Consider the following 22,869-nt stretch of genomic DNA (forward strand, 5'->3'; position numbering starts at 1 on the left):
GAAGCAAAGTCAATCATTAAATAAATAAATAAAATAAATTAATGTTTATTTTTGTGTAGAAAGAATGTTGAATTTAAATTAAGCAGTGAGTGGCATTGATTGATTTTAAATAAAAACATAATTTGTACTTAGATGTTTCTATTTTTTTAAAAAACCTTCCTTATTCTCTTATTTACTTTATTATTGTGTTTGAGTTATTTGTAAAATAATAACATTAGAGATCAAGGGAGAAAAATGAGTTTCCTCTCCCCCACCAATAACTTATTAAGTAGGAGAAATAGAGAAGATTACCCTTTGATAGTTAAATTAGAGAAATTAATGAATCTAATGACTCAGTTGTCCGGTTTAAAATGATTTCTGGCTAATAGTCTTATAAATTTCCATAAAATTATCTATGAGATCCAGAAAAAGATGTAAATTGACAAGATTTAAATATTAAGACTAAAACAGTACATTACTGGTTTGTGAGAGGAATTTTAGTAAATACACATTAGGAGGAACTAGATGAAGGGTGGGAAATGGTTTTCATTCCGCATTTTGCTCCATGAAGCATAATGGCATCCTCCAGCTGAAAGAACATGAGGACGCATAGCATGTTTCTCACTAACGTGGAGCCTCTTGCTCAGAGAGCCAGGCTCTGCTCCAACAGAAAGCTGCTCACTCACTCACTGCAATGGCGATGACTGTAGTGTTTCACATACTCTGCTGTGCAGTGTGTCAGAAGATTAGCTAGTAGAAGAGGGAAAAATCCCACTGAGAATGTGAGCTTACTACATAAAATAGCTGCTAAATATGAAAATTCAGTTAGGAAACATGCATACTAACCTGTTCTCAACCTCTCTGTCTGTACCCAAATACCCAAAGTCTGCTTTGCAAACACAGGTCTGAATATATTTCCCCTTATTAGAGGAAGAAATCAGTATTCAAAACATCACCAATGAACAAAATAGAGCCTTGAAGAAAAACCACACCATGAAAGACAGAGCATCTTATGCCTTCAACCCCAAAACCAACCAACCAACGAATCAACCAACCAACCAACAAGTAATTTACTGATACAAATTATTTCCTGGAATAGCTCATCTCCTCCTGACTTTGCAAACTTGGGTAATTAACTTACCATTCTATGCATCAGTTTTCTCATCTGTAAAATGGGGATAATTATTCTACCTTAAGCACTCGCCCTTAGAATTGAAGGTGTGAATACATATGGAGTATGTAGAGCCATCATAACCATCAATGCATTTTTCTCCTGCTCCATTGTCCCTCCCTCTCACCCCGTTAGTCTCATGAGGCAACAAATTAGAAAACTTCTTATAATAGTCCATATGATACTAATGAATGTAGCCACTCTAAATGAGAAGCATGGATCGGTAGGAAAAGAAGCTGTGATACAAAGATAACAGAATGACATGCAAAGAAAAGAAGTTCAGTGAGAGTAGAGTCAGATAAGTAAAAGTCAAAAGAACTTTAATTGTCTTGGCAGAATTAAAATCATCAAACAAGATGGTAAAGAGAAAAGTTAATAATATGGGAAATGAATAAGATATTAATTTAACATCAATTTAATTTATATGCATTGAATATGTACTATGGGCCTAGCATTGTACCAAACTTTAGGAACAAACTGGGAAAAAGAGGTAACTAAGACACAGTTCCTGCCTTCAGGGCCATCAATCTCTCTCTTTCTCTCACTGTTGCTCTCGCTCTCACACTATCTGTCTGTCTCTCTCTCCAACCTTCCTAATCTACTTATCTAGGTAGATATGGAGTGATGGGTTCAGGGATGTGCCAAACACTCAGGTTAGTTTCACTAGAGGGAATTACAGGGGCTACAAGGAAAAATGTCTTTCTCACTGATCTTGAACCTGAGAAAACATGAGGCTGCACTTACTGTAACCATCCTCTCACCACAAGGAGAGGAGCTTTCTGAGCATGAAGCCAACACAGAGGATGGCGAGAAAAAAAAAAACCCAAAGAAATAAAACAAAAACAGAAATAAACAAGGTATGTTGGGTGACATTTGAGCTTCTAGATCAAGTCATACCTGAGCTCCTCCAGAAATGTTCAGTTACATGAAACCATCATACATTCTTCTTCTGCTTAAGCCAATGTGGAGTGCTATATTTTTTACCACTGACAACCAAAAGAATGATGGTGCTGCACTATGGTTAGCCATGCATTTCCAAAACCATCAAGTTTGAACGAACATCATGAAAGGGACAAATAAAATGTCTGATGTAAAGTATAAACATATCAGTTTTAAAAAGCCACGTGGGGGAAAATGCAAACATTTTTTAGATTATGAATAGGCAGTAAGATTTTGAATTAATAATATTATGATTCTTTAAGGATAATCTAAAATTGCTATTTATTCCCTGTCCACCAATCTTTCACTTATTTAAGGGAAATCTTGTACATTTTCTTCACATTTTGAGAAAGAAGACTTCAGACGGAGCCAATTTATCAAGATTTATTTATCCTGAAGTGCATGCATCCTGCTGAGCGTAACCAGCTCATTCTCTAGCAAGCTACATTTCTCCACTGTCTAGCAGGCTGGATTTCTGCATGGGAAATGCTTTAGAACGTGTACTTATCCCTGTCTCCAGAACGGTTTGAACACTGCCAAACTGTGATATTATGAAGACCCTGAGTACAGGTTGGCAGAGCCAGGCTGGGTGCAATTGATTGGTACAAATGGTTTCCAGTGGGCAATGAGGCTTAAAGTTTAAAGAGGAATGAGAAGTTAATGACATCCATAAGCAGAGGCAGCAAACTCCAAGAAAAGCATGTGAAAAGTTTTGGGAAGAACATCTTATCAAAAATCTATCGCCTAAACGCTGAATTTTTGCAGTAGCAATGCCTTATTTTGAAACTTTTAAATCCTCAAATAAAATGCAAATACTTTTGGGAGACATAGCAGATCAATTTTTTGTATAGCAAAGACTGGTAGGGGCACTGGACATTTTGCTAGGCTCTGGGGACAGGGACTAGTGAGACAGGGGGCCTGAGAGGAGAGGGGCTTGGTCAGGCAGACAGGTTAGTCCACATCAGCCACTGTTTACATGACACTGACCAAGGCACAGGATTGAGACAAGAAAGAATGGGATCAACAAGGATAAGGGGCCCTGGAGGAAGGGGAAGGTCACTTAAAGCAAGGGGAACAACATTGACAACATGGTTTGGCTGAGAGCTGGTCTTACATGATGAAAAATGATTCTTCAAAGCATTATTCACTTCTTTCCTCTAATATACTGAGGAGAAATTTCCAACATAAATTCCTCCTGATGTTGTGATTCTGGCTTTATGTAAGAGATCCCTGCCTGCCCACTTAGCCTCCCAGGTTGCCTAATTTTCCTTTCACTTATCCTGCAAATATTTATAAGGCACTGCTAGATGTGAGTCAAAATATACTGGCTTTATAAACAAAGGTATAGAGTCAGAAAACAATTTTCATCACAAAGAGCAAAGTATGGTTGAAAAACTTCCTTTGTGTACACATAGCGTGAGTAAAATGATTCTTCTGGAGAACCTATGAGGTAAATTCAGCTTCATTCACAACAACACAACTATCTATTTTAAACTGAAATGATTTCCTCTACCCGTTCGTTATTGTAGATCTAATCTAGGTTAAACTTCAAAAAAGTTTCAGTACATTCTCTATCAGTCTTAAGCATTTTTAAAAAGTAAAACTATTTTATCAGTGAGACTTATCAATTCAATTTTCTAGCCTGTACAAGATTTCCTAATCCTGAGATTTCAATAGATGAAGAGACACTGATACTTATTGACTGCCTACTAAGGGCCAGACATCACGCTGGGGGCTTTTATAGATTCCACAATATGCATTGTGTTCTCCTGTCTTTGAAAATATTACTCTGATATTAGCACAAACAAGATATGATAAAGTCCGTGAATTTGTCATTAGTTCTCCCTTTTCTTGTTCAACGTGGAATCAAGGGTACTATACCTGTCCCTCACTATTAAGTAATACTTTTCAAGAAATCCTTCTCAATGTGAAATGTGCTTAAAGTTATATTTCCAAGTTTTCATTATTATTTTAATTATAAAATAATCCATGATCCTTGTATAAAAGTTAGAAAACATAAGTAAATGCCATACATAGATATAGATATAAATAGGTACAAAGAGGCCCTCATATTTTATATATAGAGAGAGGTTTGTCTATCTATCTATCTATCTATCTATCTATCTATCTATCTATCTATCTGTCTATCTATCTCCTATCTATCTACCTATCTATCTATCCATCTATATAGTTGGGAGCAAGGACACTTCTATCCCACGCTCATTATTGTCTTTTTGGGTCCTTACCCACTTTATAAAATAACTCTATCTAGTGTTAGAAGACGCACTGTCCTCGTCAGGCCATGGTTAGGTCATGTTAGCTTCAGTTGCTTTTTAACTCGATGATGGGTTGGGCCACTTGCTGAGAGCATTGCCTTGAAACCCTATTCTTCATGAGTTCCCCCAAATAAGAGGCTCTTCCTCTTCAGGCATCCTAAACTCCTCTCCTAGTACACTTGTCACCACTGATCCTCCTGTGAGATTCCATTCAGTACAGCTAACTGATAGATGAAATGTTCAAGCAAGGTCTGAAGAATTCCGCCCTGAGAAACATCTGTTCCGCAGACGATCAGAGCAGAGCAGAGCATCCCATAGTCCAGCAGTCCCACTACCAGGCAGTATGAGCCTGTGAGCCTGAGTTTCCGTCACCCTCATCCCGTCTCTCTGCTTTACCAACTTCATCACAGGTTGCGTGGTGACACTCTGATTCCATGGTGTGTCCTGGTACCGCTACGGCCATTTATTCAAGTACCCTGCAAACGCTGTGCACCGTGTTACGCAATGGAGATGCATAGATTAAAAAGACATGGCTTCTCTCCTCAAGGAGCTAGATCACAGAGGCAGGTAAATAGGCATTAAAAGCAGTACAGAGTAGTAGATGCAAAGTTTTAAGCATCCAGCAAGAGTACACTTTGTTTGAAAAAATTTGCCACCACTCTCATGCACATTGGGTGTTCCAAAGTCATATCCAAGTCTAGTCCTTTCCAGCTCAGTAAATTGGTCCTGGCTTCTCACCAAGAGTAGTATTCTAGGCTTTGCTAAAAGGTTTTCTAGCCTTGCCACAGACACAGTATTGGGAAAGGTTGATTTCTAGGGTCGTGTTTGGAGTTTGCACCACAGGAAACCCCATAGTATCCCAGTTCCCTTGTTTCTGAGGATTCCTACATCGTGTTCTAGCGTAGTGTTTCTCAGTGTTGCTCAGAACGTGTGTGGGGTGTTGAGGTGCTGTCAGTTACCACTGATTGTGAGCAAGATGATTTTAGATTGTTTGTGGTTAAGACATCAAAATAAACTATTTTCTTTTATCCATCAATACTTTTGATCACTTAAAAAGAAAAATGTCTGGTTAGTGCCTATATATATGTATTTGATATCACCCTAATTAACATTAGGAGATGAAAAGAGTTTCACAGCATTTGATAAATAAGTACAACTTACTAGTATTAAATTACATTTTTTACGTATTTTTTTCTTTGCATGTTTACCTTCTACATATGACTATAATGTTGGTTTTCTATTCACAGTGTTGGTATAAAGTTACCTTTTTAATAAATTTATTTCAATTTTAAATGTGGATATATTCATACAACGGAATACTATCCAGTAATGAAAAAGGAATAAACCTCTGACACATGCAATAATATTGATTAGCACATTATATTGTGTGAAAGAAACCAGATACAAGAGAAAAATACTGTACAGTTCCATTTATAGAGAACTCCATAGGTGGCAAAACTAAGTTATGATGAAAAACATCAGGGCCGGCCCCGTGGCTTAGTGGTTAAGTGCGTAGGCTCCACTGCTGGTGGCCCGGGTTCGGGTCCCAGGCATGCACTGACGCACCGCTTCTCCGGCCACGCTGGGGCCGCGTCCCACATACAGCAACTAAAAGGATGTGCAGCTATGACATACAACTATCTACTGGGGCTTTGGGGGAAAAATAAATAAAAATTAAAAAAAAAAAAGAAAAAATAAAAAAAAAGAAAAACATCAATAGTGTTTATCTATGGGAGAGAGGGAGTTGACCGGAAAGGGGCATAAGAGAACTTTCGAGGGTGATGGAAATGCTCTGTATCTGGATTTGGTAGTGATTAAATAGGTGTATAAGTTTGTCAAAACTCATAGGACTGTGTGATTAAAATCTATGCCTTCTTAGATACATTTTACTCAGAAGAGAGAGAGAAAGAGAGTTGTCTCAGGCAAAAAGAATAGATATAGTACATTGAGTTACACGGATTTGATTGATTAAGACTAGGAGCAGCCTTTCCCAGAGCCTCCTTCCCTGAGAGGTCCCTGTGCTCTTCAGACGCAGATGTGAGGCAGAAGTCACCATTGTCCAGAGGTGGTGGTGGTAGACACCGTCACAGAGGGCCCAGCGGGGCCTGGTTGTGTTTGTTCTCCTTCGCTCCATCTCCAGCTCCTCTTCTTGACTCTGTTCACCTACAGCAGCCCAGGCCCACCCCCAGACGCTTAGTGGTGCAGCCACAGAGCTGCTAGCTCTTTCCATAGACTCTCCACAAACTTCCTCTTCGCAGCCCGGCTTCAGAGGCGAACATGTTTGTCTTCTCAGGTGTTGCTGCTATCATGTTGCCAGATAAAACACAGGACACCCTGTTAAATTTATATTTAAGACAAACAATGGGGAAAATTTTAGTGTAAGTATATCTCATATATCGCATGGGGCATACTTATGCTAAAAAATTATGTTTTATTTATCTGAAATTCAATTTAACTGGGTGTTCTGTATTTTTAGTCGCTAAATCTGGCAACTGTATTCTGCAAGTTCTGGCTGGATACCTGTACCTGTGTGTCTGATGGAATGATTGGTGCCTACCCCTCCCCGTTTTAGACCTTCACTTCCCCAGGTTGTCACATATTAATGTAAAGTCTAATTAATATCATTAATTATCTTAATTAATATCATAAATCCCTTATTCACAAAATTCTTACTGTGGCTATGATTTCCTGACTGAACTCTGATTGATACAGGGGGGTTAATATAAAGTGAAAATTTAATTCCATGCACGTGCGTAAGAAAGTTAGACCAAAGTATGATCTAACAAAGTACTTTCTTATACTTACTCCAGCAAGTGGGGCAGCTGCTGTAAGATTGCATTCTTCCCTTCACTTGCCATTGTGGTACACAGGCAAATCCTCCCCACAGAGGACACCTTAGATCATGTTTATACAGGTATATTTCAAATTTGGTTTTCCTCATCTCTAAGCAAGTGATAACGCACCTTGATGAAGCCCAGAGGAGCGAGGCAGCCTGTTATAGTCACGGAAAGACCATATCTTCTAAAGTCTAGCAAGCCTGGGAGCAAATCTACTTACTAGCTAAATGATCTTGGGCACATTAGATAACCTTGCTTTGCAAATCTGTAATGTGGACTTCATAATCCCTACTTTATACAGTTATTATGAAGATTGTCCTACACGTGCAAAATTCCTAACATGGTGACTGCCACGAAGTAGATATTTTTCACAGGGTCTTTTATCTTGGTGGAAGGACATCTACTTCTATCTTCTAAAATGTTTATCCAGAGGCTTTCACAAGTCATGCGTAGTCACCAGCCCTCTGTCTCCTGGGAAATGTATTCAAATCACTGCAGTCTTTCATTTAGTTGTGAACTCGCAATGCCCTTTCCTTCCTTACAAAGCAGGCACACACGGGCCTGGACTTCAGGTCTTAATGCCTTGGGGCTACATATGGATGAGCCATACTGGATTTTGCTGACATGTTTACATTTTCAGGATTGTAGAAACTGGTTGTTTCAGATGATTTTAGTTAGTGGTGTTTTGTTTAAATCCCCAAAGGAGTGAGAGAACCTTTATGAAAACTCAAAATTTTATTTGTATTTTAACTTTGGCAGGAGGAAGAAAACCGAGTCTGGAAATAATAAAAATTTAGGGCTGATATATTGCCAAAATAAGGAATACATGAGTCACAAACGCAAAAAAAAAAAAAAAAAAGGTTGAACTGGCTAAATATTTGATGACATTAAAGAATTATTATTTTTAAGTGTGATGATGGTATTACGTTTATGTTAAAGGAAAGAATCCTTGTCTCCTAGAGATTAAAAAGAAAATAGAAAGGGTGGGAAGCATTCTTTGATCTGATGGAATAAGAATATCTTACTCTCTTATCGAGAGTAAGGTGACCCTGGTATAACCACATGGAGACACCGAGATACTTGGCTTCCTCTTGGGAGCTGGGGAGGAGAAGCATTCTGGATAGAATCAGAAATTGAATCACTCTGGAAACAGAAGTGAGGACTAAAACAACCGTGAAATAAGGAGCTACACAACCTTTTGAAGGTGACACTTAGAAAATGTTTCTGATCTTTGCTTTCACTTGTCCCTTGAGCAATCTCCCTCTCTCCAGCTACATCCTGAGTCCTCATTCAGCCCCTCATTGTAACCTCCAACTTGTATGTATGTTCCACTTCTGTAATCCCAACACCTCACATGGTATGGCATAAATATATATCAAATAAATATGTATCAAATTAAGAGTAACAACAATAATAATAGTAAAAGCTATGCTTTTTTGTGCATTTATTATGTGTCAGCACTACACTGAGCATATTACATAAAAAATCTCATTCAGATCTCAAAATAGTTATTTAAGGGAGGGACTTTTATTATCCTCATTTTACATATGAGGAAACTGAGGCACAGAGAGATTAACCAATTTGCCCAAGTTTGTAAGGCTGTTGAGTAATTGAATTGACTCATTCGACAAATATTTATGAAGCATTTTCTGTGTGCCGGGCACTAGTTGTTGTTGTATTGGTAAAGTGGTAAACAAAACAGGGCCCTTACTTTCACAGAAGCTGGGATGTTGGGGTGGACTGGGCAGAGGGAAAAAAAGGTAAGAGATAATGGGCTTTGTGGACCACAGAATTTCAATATTTGAAGTCCCATTTACATAGACAATTATTTAAAATAGTCATAAAGAAAATGTCTAAGGAAAGTATGATTAGAGGAAGCAAGTATTACAATCCATCAGAAACAGCCTCTCAATGAAGACATTCCTTCTCGTAGCTTAACACATGAATTTCCTTCATATGTTCCTTTGTGCCCACGCTGTGAGAGGGGGCCTCAAATCATGGCGGACGAAGGAGAAAAAGAAAGAAGCCATCACCAGAGCAGCCCATGGCCCCCGTGGTCAGAACAGAGACAGTCAGAGAGTTTTAGCTCTTCACAAACGCAAACAGGTAAGAGAGACTCGTTCCTCCCTGCTCAGTCTTGTGTCTCCAGAGTAGCAAGTGACACTGCTGGCTTTTAAAAAATAGAATTAAGTAGACATTTATAATAGGCAGAAAAAAAAGCAGACTCGGAGACAAGAATTTGGGTGCTAGGAATTAATTTGGGAGGTGATCCCGGAAAGCACAATGAGGGAGTAGGGAAATAAGTCTGGGAAGAGAGGGAGGAGAGTCAGAAAGTGTGTGTTAGTGAGAGGGTTTCCACTATGAGCCACCGCGGCTGAGTCGCACTGGGGGCCCTGAGAAAGCGGGTCCGCACACCTCAGGATTCTGGGCGGACAGGGCCTGGAGCTGGGTGTGTTATCCACAGAGCTCAAACCCTCCTTGGCTGAGAGTTGCTCCCGGGTCATTACTTCCCCAGCACTTTCGTCCTGCTCCACTCATGGGTCAGATTAATCTCTCAGACACAGAGTCACAAGTGCTCAAGGGGAAGCAATTGGTGTGTGTGGGAACTTCCCACTGAAGCTGCAGGTGGGCTCCGGGGGGTGCTGAGGGGACATGGCAGGGCACCAGCTTCCTCTGTTACAAACAGGAAAAGGGTCAGCCACCCCTTCTTCTCAGGGAGTCACACAAATAGACCTGTGAACCCACCCTAGGGCCAATTCTATGCTTTCCTATGTTTATGGAATCTCCGTAAAAGAATGCACAGTGGGATTAAGCCTTTGGTCCATACGATGCCAAGTTCTCATTACAAATAAAAAATCCAGCAGGGAGTTATTCCCGACACTTCAGCTGCTTCCTCGTGAATCCACATAGATATGCTGTGCCAGAGATAAACTTCCCAAGTTTGTCTTGAACTCTTTCAAAAGAAAACACAAAACAATCTGTGCCTTCCTTTTCCCAACACAATTTATAATCTAATACCTCTTCTCAATACACTGCCTTCAACGCCTCTGTATAGTGAACTAGCATTCTGTGTTCAGTGCAAGATACTTCTGTGACTTGGACAGTTATCGTGGAGTAAAATGTGTATATTTCTATATATAGATATGAAGTTTTTATATGTATATGACTATACATATATTCATATGCTGAATATATCTTCCAAAGGTAACTTTCATCATCTTTTAAAACTGAAATGTTATTCTAATTTCCATCGATTAAGGGCATAGGAAAAATTTCAATGGCCATCCAATACGATAAGTCAACAAAGTTGAAATTTTGAATGAAAAACTTCATATAGATCAGCAAGAATAAAAGGCTATAAAACTAAGATTCACTTTCAAGTTATTACTAAAGACTATAAATAATTTTCAGGGTTCCATAAAGAATAAATATATATTTTCTTCTGAAAACTGGAAAATTAGCCCATTGAATATATAATTAATAAGTGATTTAGCTAATTTTCGCAAATTACCCATATCATGTGCATTTGAAATAATTACGATTGTCTGAGTAGAACTGTGCATTTTCCTTCCTGTTCACCAGTAACTCAGCACTCAGTATAATTATAAAGGCATTTTTCTTTCCTTTTGTATTTTTTAACTTACCCTTGCCAGCTTCATTATTTGGCTTTCATTTCTGTGAAAGCAATTATTACAGATATAGGCTAACAGCTACAGCACAATTCCTATCACTATTTGTTAGCCAAAGTTGTTCTTCTATAGGGGTAATTAACATAGAGTGATGGCTACCGCAAACTTGACCAGACGTTTCCCCTGTCCCTGGATGACACTTTACCCAAGCTTTATGAAGAAAATGCTGTTGATGTAACTCATTCCCATATAATGGATTCTTGGTGGGCTCTGATTTCCACTACAAAATCTGACTTGGACTAAGATATCCTTCTTCGGACTCCAGCAGGCAGGATTCAGACACGTAACTAAAGTTTAGATAGTCAGATACTTCTAGAACTTGAATTAGTCATCTAAAGATAAAGTTTGGAAACCATTTCCTATGATATTGACCAGTGGCAGTGATGGTGTCCTGTGGCGGTGGTGAGCTGCTGACACAGATGGAGTAAGTGTGCTGGTGGTGCCAAGGGTGGGATGGTCACCAGACTGTTCCTGGAATGTGGCCCTGGCTGGGTTTCCTACTTCCTCAACTGCTATAATTCCTGACCTCCATTTTCAAGCCTTCCCATTGCTTTTCTATGATTATCCAATATCCTTCCAGTAATTTAGTTTTACACTTAAATCTATTCTAACCATTTTTTGTTGCTTACAAACTAGTGCACCAGCTGACACATATATTTTATTATAATACTAATAATGATGGTGATTTCTTAAATGTGTGAAATTGGTCACAGTTTTCAAAGCACTTTCACATGCATTATCATATTTTTTTAGCTTTATTGAGGTATAATTGATATACAAAAACAGCACATATTTAATGGATACAACTTGATGAGTTTGTATTTCCTTGATACTTAGTGATATTGAGCAGCTTTTCATATACCTGTTGGCCATTTGCTTACACTCATGATACTATCACAACAATCAAGGTAATAAACATACCCGTCACTTTCAAATGAAAGTGTCTCTTTGTTTTTTTTTTTTTTGGTGATGACACAACATGAGATATATCCTTTTAACAAATTTTTAAGTGCACAATGCCATGTTGTTACCTATAGGCACCATGTTGTATAGCAGATCTCTAGAACTTATCCATCTTGTATACTTATAACTTTATACTCATTGAACAACAGCTCCCCATTTCCCCCTCCCCCCATTCCCTAGCAACCTTCAACTATTTTTCTGCTTCTATGAGTTTGACTCTTCTAGATATCTCATATAAGTGGAATCATGCAGTAAATTGTACTTCTGTGACTGACATTTCATTTAGCATAATTTCTTCGAAGTCCATCCATCTTGTTGCAAATGATAAGATTTCCTTCTTTTTATGGCTGAGTAATATTCCATACACACCACATTTTGTTTACCCATTTGTCAATTGATAAACATATAGGTTGTTTCCATATCTTGGCTATTGTGAATAACACTGTAAAAGCTTTTGCACAGCAAAGGAAATAATCAATAGAGTAAAAATCCAACCTATGGAATTGGAGAAAATATTTGCAAACCATATATCCGATAAGAACTTAACTTCCAAAACATATAAGGAACTCCTATAACTCAATAGCCAAACAACTAATAACCTGATTAAAAAATGAGCAAAAGACTTGAACAGACATTTCTCCAAAGAAGACATACGAATGGCAAACAGCTATATAAAAGGTGCTCAACATCACTAATCATCAGGGAAATGCAAATCCAAACCACAATGAAATATCACCTCACACCTGTTAGGATGGCTATTATCAAAAAAACAAAAGATGGCAAGTGTAGGTGAGGCTGTGGAGAAATCTGAAGCAGGTACACTGTTGGTGGGAATGTAAAATGGTGCAGCTGCTATGCAAAACAGTATGAAGGATCCTCAAAATGTTAAAAATAGAACTACCATATGGGGCCGGCCCTGTGGCTTAGCGGTTAAGTGCGTGTGCTCCACTACTGGCGGCCCGAGTTCGGATTCCGGGCACGCACCGACGCACTGCTTGGCTTGTCCGGCCATGCTGAGGCTGCGTCCCACATACAGCAACTAGAAGGATGTGCAACTATGACATACAACTATCTACTGGGGCTTTGGGGAAAAAAAAGGAGGAGGATTGGCAATAGATGTTAGCTCAGAGCTGGTTTTCTTCAGCAAAAAGAGGAGGATTGGCATGGATGTTAGCTCAGGGCTGATCTTCCTGACAAAAAAAAAAAAAAGACTTCATTAAAAAAAAAAAGAAAAGAACTACCATATGATCCAGCAATCTCACTTCTGGGTATTTATCCAAGGGAATTATCATATTTGCTCCATAATATCAGATGAAAATAATGAGCCCCAAAGAGGCTAAGCAATTTAGCAAGGTCTTGATGCTGGAAAGTGTTAGAGTTTAAATCTGGTCTCCTGGCATGGAGTTCAATGTTTTGTTAAACTATGCTTCTTTGCCTAGAAATGCAAAGTCTGCAGCTGATTTTATTAAAAATAAATCCTTCAATTACCAAATCTTGTCCAATTCAAACCAATACTAATTGGACCAACCAATGGACGATTAACAAAATGTTTTACATTTTTGCTGGCTCTTATGGTATACAGCATGACAAATACATACTGTCTTTTCTTTCTCTGTACTTTAACTTTTCATCAAGAATCAGAATGGTGAAATAAATGTGGATTCAAAATGTAACATCCAGGAATTCTAGAATGAGGTCACCTTAACTTTTCAAAGACTCAAGCTATAAGGCAATCAGAGAGCTTTTGAATGCCAGAAGGACTCTCAGGCAATGCTCGTAAACTGGTTGGAAACTTCTAACATCACAAGGTAATGTTGGGGTAAAGTGTTTGTTCCAGTTTAAGTTATGCTTTTTGAAATATATATCAAGAGCTTAGTGGGTCTGTTTTCTGCAAAATATTTTGGAGAATATTAAATCTCAGGTGTATTTTAAATGTGGGTAAAATATAAAATATAATTACTATCATGTATTTGCTTTTTTTTTTACCCCCAATATTGAATAAAAGTATACTTACCTGCTTACTTTGCCCATAATAACTACCCCTGAAAGTCAACCACGGCTCAATAGCAGCTCCACCAGATATCTGAAGGTTGTAGCCCTAAGTGAAGATTAATAAATCTTTAAAAAATACTTTCTGGTGCCAGCCCGTGGCTTAGCGGTTAAGTGCGTGCGCTCCGCTACTGGCGGCCTGGGTTCGGATCCCAGCGCGCACCAATGCACCACTTCTCCGGCCATGCTGAGGCCGCGTCCCACATACAGCAACTGGAAGGATGTGCAACTATGACATACAACTATCTACTGGGGCTTTGGGGGGAAAAAATTAAAAAAAAGGAGGAGGATTGGCAATAGATGTTAGCTCAGAGCCGGTCTTCCTCAGCAAAAAGAGGTGGATTAGCTCAGGGCTGATCTTCCTCACACACACACAAAAAAAATACTTTCTGTTAGGGCAGTGGGGAGAAAGTTGAATTTCTGTTTCATTGGGCTTTCTTCCAGGTGACATGTCTTGGTGTGTCAGTTAGACAATAGTGTGCAAAATGCCTATTAAGGAGTGTGCTTGGGATCAGCACCCGTTGGAAGAAGAAGACGGCAGGATTTGGCACAGGAAGAAGTCAAGCCCAATGCAGTATCTATGGAGGCTTCGGCTGACCAGGAGGGGAGTACTGAGGAGGGAGGAGCTCAAGGCTGTTGCAAATTTGAGCAAGAGGGTCAAGCTTTTACACTCACACAGCTGTCTGTCATTGCATGTGGGCTGCCCCAGGAAGTAGGCATGACGTTGGGTGAGGTGGCTCTCTTCAGCTGAGCTAAGCCCTGAAGGAGATGACAGCTGAGAGCTTGCTGTCCGCAGCATCCTGGCAGCTGATGTAATAAGTCCTTTATTTCTGAAGAGGCTTCTAGGCGATGCATAGCAGTGTCCACCACGGAATGTGTCAACTGCTGCTGAGAGGCAGAGGAAGCCGAGGTCTGAGAACCGACATGGGATTAGGCCTGCTGGAGGTCACTGGTGCGCTCTTTTTCTTAATTATGGAGGCTCAATCATATTGTGTAAGTTTCAGGTCACAGAAAATGTGTATCTCTTCTCATATAATGTTGAAGAAACTGCTTCCCAGATTTCCTCATTGGCTAGACTGGATCAAAAACTATTCTCTCTCTCTGCAGCCTAGGGAATGTCATTCACTGATTTCCCTTGTCTTGGCGCGTATGCTACATTTTAGAGTTAGGCGTAGAGTTAGTTTCCCCTAAAACATCTGAATTGTGCAGGAGAAGTATGGAAACTTGAATGAAAATAGAGATAGTTGCCAAGAGAAAGGAAAGTACATACTGGGGAGGCATCCCCAATGCCCCGCAATGGACACTGCATGGCTTAGTTTCTGTGGCAATCTGGAATAATTTATTTCACTAATTTATGCAACACATCTTTATTTATTGCTAACTTTACACCAGGCATCAAGGATTCAGTGGTATACTAGACACACAACGTGTCTACTCTCCTTGATCTTATCTTTTCAAGAGGGAAGAGGAAATAAGGAAACAAATAAATAGGCTTATCATTGTGGTGAGTGTGGTGAAAGAAAGAAAGAAGGTAATGTGGTTGACATTAAGGGAAGATACCACTTCATAAATGATGATCAGAGAAGACCTCACTAGAAGGTGACATTCTTAGCAATCCTATATTATTTTTCTGTATTTCTTGATACAGAAAAGAAGGAGAAAAGGAGGGGAGGGAGGAAAGGAGGGAAGGAAGAAAGATTTACTAAAGATTGCACACTGTGGATCATCTTTTTATGCTGTTGTTGTTATTTTGAAGGAAATAATATATTCTATTCTACTGCCATGAAAATTTAAAAATCTGATACCTGTCTCAGGGACAGTTTGGAGAAAATTGCCAGATATAAAATTACTATATTTAAATGGCTATCAGTGCTCTTGAAACTTTAATTAGCCTGAGTGGTACTCAAAGCCATGCAGCCAGGGAGGAAGATGGTGGGAGGGAAGAGGGGTGTATTATGCAGCTGTTTCAAGGGTATGCACTTCAATAAAAATATTATGCAAAGCCCAGCATGACATAGGTGTTTAGCACACATTTATTGAATAAATGTATGCATATTAATACATAATTTTCTATATAAGTCGCAGCACCTACAAACATTTTGACTACCTACTCAGTGTAATGCTTTCCCCTACATTTTTGTGATTGAAGGGAAACTGCATGATTAAAAGTGAAACCAATTCTTAGAGAATAAATATATAAGCCCCAAGACCACAGAAGAATACACAAGGATCAGTATATAAAATTCTTAAATGAATAAGCAATGCCCATAAAATTGCTCCTTTGGCACTACAAAAACCCAAACTTATTGGTTTGGGGAAATGAAGATGATATTACCTAGTTTATTAGATATCATTATGCCTTATGAAACCCATTCCAATTTAGTTACATCTGCAAATCCACTGCAATAAACTTTATCTACCCCACTAATGCAGATGAAAATTGTGTTTCAGGAAGTGCACTTTGGGTAGAGAATAAAAAAGTGTCTTTTAGAAGTCAGTAACACATGTACAACCAGTGGGGGTCTGTGTGGTAGTTAGTTTCCAAATATGGTTCCCAAATGGGTCAAGGCTCTTGGTCTTTGCACCCTTGTGTGGTCTCCTTCCCTGGTGAGTCTGGGCTGGCTTTGTATAATCAAGAGAATGCAAGGTAAGTGATGCTTAGTAACTTTTGAGATTAGGTCATATCAAGACTTGCAACTTCTACCTAAATTTCTTAAGATGCTCCTTCTGGAGGAAGTCAGTGGTGTGAAAAAATTCCAGCCACTGGGAGACTCCCAAGCTCTGCAGAGAGGCCACTTGGAGAGAGTAAAAGAGATGCTTGATCAGACCCAACTATTCTAGCCATTCCAAACCAGGCACCAGATGTGAGGAAAGAACCTATGTTGGTTTTTCCAACTCAGTGTGTCCCTTGGAAGAAACCGAAAAACCCAGCTGAGAGCCAAAACTGAGGCCCTAGAGATATGGCACTAGATATACGGCCCTAGTCAAGCCATACAGTCATCTCCAGCCATACCAGCCAGTCCAGGTGAGGCCCACACTTCATGGAGCAGGGAGGGGCCGTCCCACTATGCCCAACCTGACCCACAGGATGAGCACACATAGCAAATGGTTGCTGTTTTAATCCACTAATGGTTTGGAATGGTTTGTTACTCAGGAATATATACTAAAACCAAAATTTGGCACTGAAAGCAGTTTTTTTGCTATAACAGAAATGCAAAACATATGCCTTTGGATTTGGGATCACATGTTGAGTGGCGGGGTGAAGCATCTCAAGTAGCCTGTTTGTGTAGTGGAAGGATAATGGGAAAAGTGTTACTGGAGGCTGGAGAGCAGATAAGCTGTGTTATGTAGTGATGGAAAATTTAGCAAAACTGTTGACTGAGGTAATGTAGACATGATAGTTTTAGAATACGTCCAGAAATTCTTTGATACTCCTCCCTTTAAGAGGTGAAGTTTAATTTCCCTCCTTGAGTGAGGGCTGAGCTTAGTGACTTACTTCTAATGGAATAAAATGGAAATGTACAACTTCAGGGATTAGGTCATAAAGGGAACTGCAGCTTCTTTCTTGCTCTCTCTTTTTGGGTTACTTTTTGTCACCCGGGAGGAAGACGGTTGTGATTCTGGAAGGACTCCCAGGCTGTCCTGTGATAGTGATGCCTTCAGCCAGCAGCCAGCGCTGAACTGAGGCATTCTGCCAATGGCTGTGTGAGCGAGCTATCTTGAATGCTGGTCCTCTGGCTCCAGTCATGTCTTCAGATAGCGGCGCCTCTGCTGACATCTTGACTGCAGCCTCATGAAAGACCCTGAGCCAGAACCATTCATCTCAGGCACGTCCACATTCCTGATCCTCAGAAACTAAGTGGGAAAATAAATTTTGTTTCATTTTGTCTTAAGATGCTATGTTTTGGGGTAATTTTTCACACAGCAATAAATAATATAGAAGTGAATATAAAGTAAAAATGTGCCCAGGAACTAGACAATCTAGTTTAGCAGATGTTAAGGCAGAATGTTGAAAGTGCCAACTGGTTTCTTTTAGTTGTGTATAGTGAAATATGGCTATGGAGAGATGAGATAAAGAAGGAACTGGTCACTTTTCAACCTGAATTTTGAAGATATATAAAAGAGCCAGGGCCAGCTTCAGATTGCAAAAGATTCTCAGTTTAAGGAATGGCCTCAAAGCAAAGATCAAATCCAGTACCCTGCCAGTAAAATGTGACCTCTGTACCATAATGGGATGAAACTTGCAGGGAGAGGGTAAGGGTATTTTGCATGTAGATGGGATATGGGTTGTTGTAGCCAGAGAGCTGACTCTGGAAGATTGCATTGTCCCAAGATGGCAACAATACTATCTCCAAAACCACAAGTTTCTCCTGCAATGTGACCTTCCTCATTCCTAATGAAGAGGTGATGTTTATTTCTGCACCCCTTGGAATCTAGGTTGACTCTGTGACTACTCTGATGATATGAATATAGTAGAAGTGATGTTGCACTGATCCTGGGTGTAGCCCTTGGCTGGCTAGGCAGCTTCCTTTTCCTGTCTCTTGGAAGCCAGACACCAAGTGAGAAATGTGATTATCCTGAAATCACCACGCTGTAAGAAATACAAGCTATGTGGGAAGGTCCTACAGGATGGCACATCATGTGGAGAGAGACAGAGGCCAAGAACCACTGATGCACCGGTCACGTGAATGAAGAACTTGCCTTGAAAGTGGATGCTCCAGCCCCAGACAACCCAAGTGAGATGTACAACCCACCTGAGCCCTTCTCTATTTCCTGATCCAAAAATGAGTAAAATAAAATGGTTGTTTTAACATGCTAAATTAGGAGTAATTTGTTAAATGCAGTAGTAATTCTACATGACACTTGAATGCCAATCTATCAAGAAAGCAAAAGCAAACCTAGTGACTTGATTCTAGCAAATAAAATACAGTGGAAGTGATGGGATGGCACTTTGGACATTAGGTTATGAAAAGACTGTGACTTCCATGTTGGTGTGCTCTCTCCCTCTCATTCTCTCTCTCTCTGAGAGAAGCCAGCTGTCATGTTGTGAGGCTGCCAACTGTCACGCCATGATGCCACTCAAGCAGACTATGAAGGAGCCCCTATAGCAAGGAAATGAAGCCTTACTACAACCATGTGAGTAAATGTGGAAGATCTCCTGAGACCTGTCAATAGTCCCCTGAGTGAGCTCTGAAACAGATCCTCCCCTAGTGGAGCCTTGAGACAACTGCGCCTCAGTTGCACAGCTTGGATGCGGCCTCTTGAGAGACCATGAGCCAGAACTGCCTAGCTATGCTGCTTCCAGATTACTAACCCACAGTATCTATGAAATAATAAATGTTTGTTATTTATTTATTTTTTGTGTGAGGAAGATCAGCCCTGAGCTAACATCTGTGCTAATCCTCCTCTTTTTGCTGAGGAAGACCAGCTCTGAGCTAACGTCTATTGCCAATCCTCCTCCTTTTTTTTTCCCCCCAAAGCCCCAGTAGATAGTTGTATGTCATAGCTGCACATCCTTCTAGTTGCTGTATGTGGGACGTGGCCTCAGCATGGACGGAGAAGTGGTGCGTCGGTGCGCGCCCGGGATCCGAACCCCGGGCCGCCAGTAGCAGAGCGCATGCACTTAACCACTAAGCCACGGGGCCGGCCCTAAATGTTTGTTATTTTAAGCCACTAAGTTTGGGGTGATTTGTTATGCACAAAAAGATAACTAATACAATTCTTTTCTGTCTTAGATATTTCTTCCTATTGAAAGGGCTGTTCTCTAGTTATTTCCTCTTTATTTTAATCTTTTTTCTGCTGGCTTTTAAGATTTTTATCCTTGTCTGTTCTGACTTGCAGCTTTACTGTGACGCGTCAGGCGCAATTTTCTCTGTATTTATCCTGCGGGGACTCATAGTTATTCCTGAATTATTGTTTCCATAACTCTCTAATGATTTAGAAAATTGCAGCCATGTCTTTCCACGCATTGTTTCTATTCCATACTTTCTTCTCTTTCTGAGACTCCAATTACCGATATGGTAGATCTTCTCACTGTATCTCTGAGGTTTATCATGTTGTTTTGTGCTTTTTCCATCATTTTTATTGACTGTTCTTCTTTCTTTACACAGTGTTCTGACCTATCTTCCATTTTATTAATGATATCCTCAGGCATCTGTAATCTGTTGTGAAACCTGTCCACTATATTCTTAATTTCAATTCCTGTGTTTTTCAGTGCCTAGATTTCCATTTTCTTCACTACTATTTCTTTCAGAAGCTCTCAATTATTTCTATTTCTTTGAAAATATTCAGGATACTTCTATTCAAGTCATTGTGTAACTCCATTATCTGAAACACATTCAGGATATTATTTTAAACTCATTGTATAACTTCATTACCTGAGTCCTTTGTGTGTCTGGCTCTATTATCCATATTTTCCTTTTTTTAAAAAAAGAATGTTTTCCTTTTTCCCATGTGCCTGATTGTGTTACATTTAGTAATATAAATTGTATATAATTAAGACTAGTATTATGTCTTCGCTCCCTCCAAAGGGATGTATGTCTAGGAGAACTAATAACCTTCCAGGAATTTAATCTAATTATAGGAAGCAAGATTATTTGAAGTTGAACCTCAGTACCCTGGGAGAGCTAGACCATTTCCAGTTCACTCTTACTCCTGGAGTGTAGCCTTTATTATGAGTGTATATATGTGTTGCTTGCTTGGCAGGCTCTGGACTCCAATTTTGTCATTCCTAGCCCCATGGGATTATCAAAAGCTCTGCTCAGCTTGTCACTTGCCTTTTGACATTTTCCAAATACCGGGAAGCTCTTTCTGGGATTTTTCTTCTTCGAGACATTGGATTCATAATATGTCAGTGCCTTGTCAGCTTTCTGAGTCCTTCATGTGGGTTTAAAAATATATTTCAATTAGTTTTTCTACTTGTTCGTGGTGGGAGGATTGGTCCACAATTCCTAGTCACCTTGCCAGAAGTGGATGTTCCCTGATACAGAATTTCTGTCTCTCAAGTGAGAGAGAATTCATTTACTTTTCAGGGGAGCTGCTCTTTGGGTTTAAGGGGAGGAAAAAAAAGTGCGTGTGTGCGTGTGTGTGTGTGTGTGTGTGTATTTGGTTTCAGCAAATATTCTCTTTTGGAAAGGAGAGATTCTGTGCATACATTTTGTCCCTATGTTTATTTTTAACCATCCTCATTAAAATTTTGTTGAACTAGGGAGAAGCTATGCAGGTGTAAGGGCAGAGGATGTATGGGAAATCTCTGTACCTTCCCCTCAATTTTGCTGTGAATCTTAACATGCTATAAAAATATAAAGCCATAAGGAAAACTTTGTTGAACTATACAACTATATCTTAACCATATTTAGTGAAAAGGAGAGGTACATCCTATTTCTCTACACTATAAAGATGGCAGTAGCCACTGTGATAGAGTAAGAGGTGACCTGCTGTGGAAAAATGGATTTGTGTCCAAATTCGGAACAACAGATGCAAAAAGGAATTAATCAGAAACACTGGCGGACTGAGGGTAATGGATTTTTTGAGATACTGAAAAGCTGAAGGCAGAGATATACTCCTCAGAATCACTTTAGCATTATCTTTCTCTCTTTGTTTTTCTGGGTGAGGATGTGGTCTTGCTGATACTGTGTATGGTTCAAGCACCAGGAAAGCCTAAAGTTTGTAAATATTCCCTTAAGAAGAAGCCCATGTATCTTGTATAAATTCTTCCTGAATTATGACTAAATCAATAGATAAAGGAATTTTGGACTAACAACAAATAGAAACTCTTTTGAACCCAAAAGGTCTCCATCTTGCCAAATCCTGTGGCCAATTCTCAACCTTTGGTCTTATCAAAGACTGTGATATTGAGTCTGAAAGAGATTATTTCACTTGGCTTTTGATATACCTCATTTTCTTATTCTTCTCTTATCTCTCTGTCTGTTCCTTCTGAGACTCCCTTGCTAGTTTGTACTTCTGTGCCTCCATGCCTCTAGGTTTGGATTTCAGTTCTCTTTGTTTGTGTATCTGTACTCTCTCTTTGGGTAACTTCATTCTGTCTCATGGTTTAGCATATTTAACATAGAACTCCCAAATCTAATCCAAATCTGTTCAAACTTCTCCCCTGAACCTCAAATTTATATATCTTGCTCATTGGTCATGTAAAAAGCACATCTCAAACCTAAATGACCAAAATAGAATCCTGTCTCTACGTATACCCCTAATTCTCACCAAAGCCATTCTTCTCCAAGTATTCTCCATCTTCATGAATGTCTCCATTAGTCACTCAGTTGCTTAGGCCTGTGAATCATCCTCAATTTATTTCTGTTTTGAATATGCCACATCCAGTTAATCTGTCCCCTTCCCTTGCTTCACTTCCTTATATTTTGATTAAATCTAGCAAACCCTATAAATTCTTACCTCTGCTATAATTCAAGTCTCCAGCATCTATTTCCTTGAGTACAATCTCATTATTGAGCTCCCTGCTTCCATGCCTACTGCCGTAGTTCAGTCTCCACACATCTTCTGGATGAACTTTGTTTGGAATGAACATTTACAAAAATCAGTGATATCTCACACTGTCTGTATCCCTTCCACAGGTTCCACATTAGAAGCAGAAAAATCCATATTCTTTTGTGTAACTAACAAAGCCTTACATAATCTGCCTTCTGCATAACTCTCTGACACAATCTTCTACCATTTGTCTGTGTTTCACTATGTTATAGCTACTTTGACATTAATTTTGTGTCTTAAACAAGCAAGCTTTTTCTTGCCTCAGATTCTTCACACTTGCTATTCCCTTTGCCTAGAGTACTCTCCTGGAAGATTTTCAAGGGATTGGTCTCTTTTCATTACTCAGGTCTTATTTTAAATGTAAACTACTCAACATGCAGTTCAATAACAGGGTACTGTCAAAGAAGGAGCCAAAGGGAAAATTCTGAGGTCTGGACATGGTCCATACCTTGATCTATGTGGTGAAT

This window comes from Ceratotherium simum, chromosome 15 (genome assembly GCF_057802395.1).
Source record: "Ceratotherium simum simum isolate JZ-2026a chromosome 15, ASM5780239v1, whole genome shotgun sequence".
Lineage (NCBI taxonomy): Eukaryota > Metazoa > Chordata > Mammalia > Perissodactyla > Rhinocerotidae > Ceratotherium > Ceratotherium simum.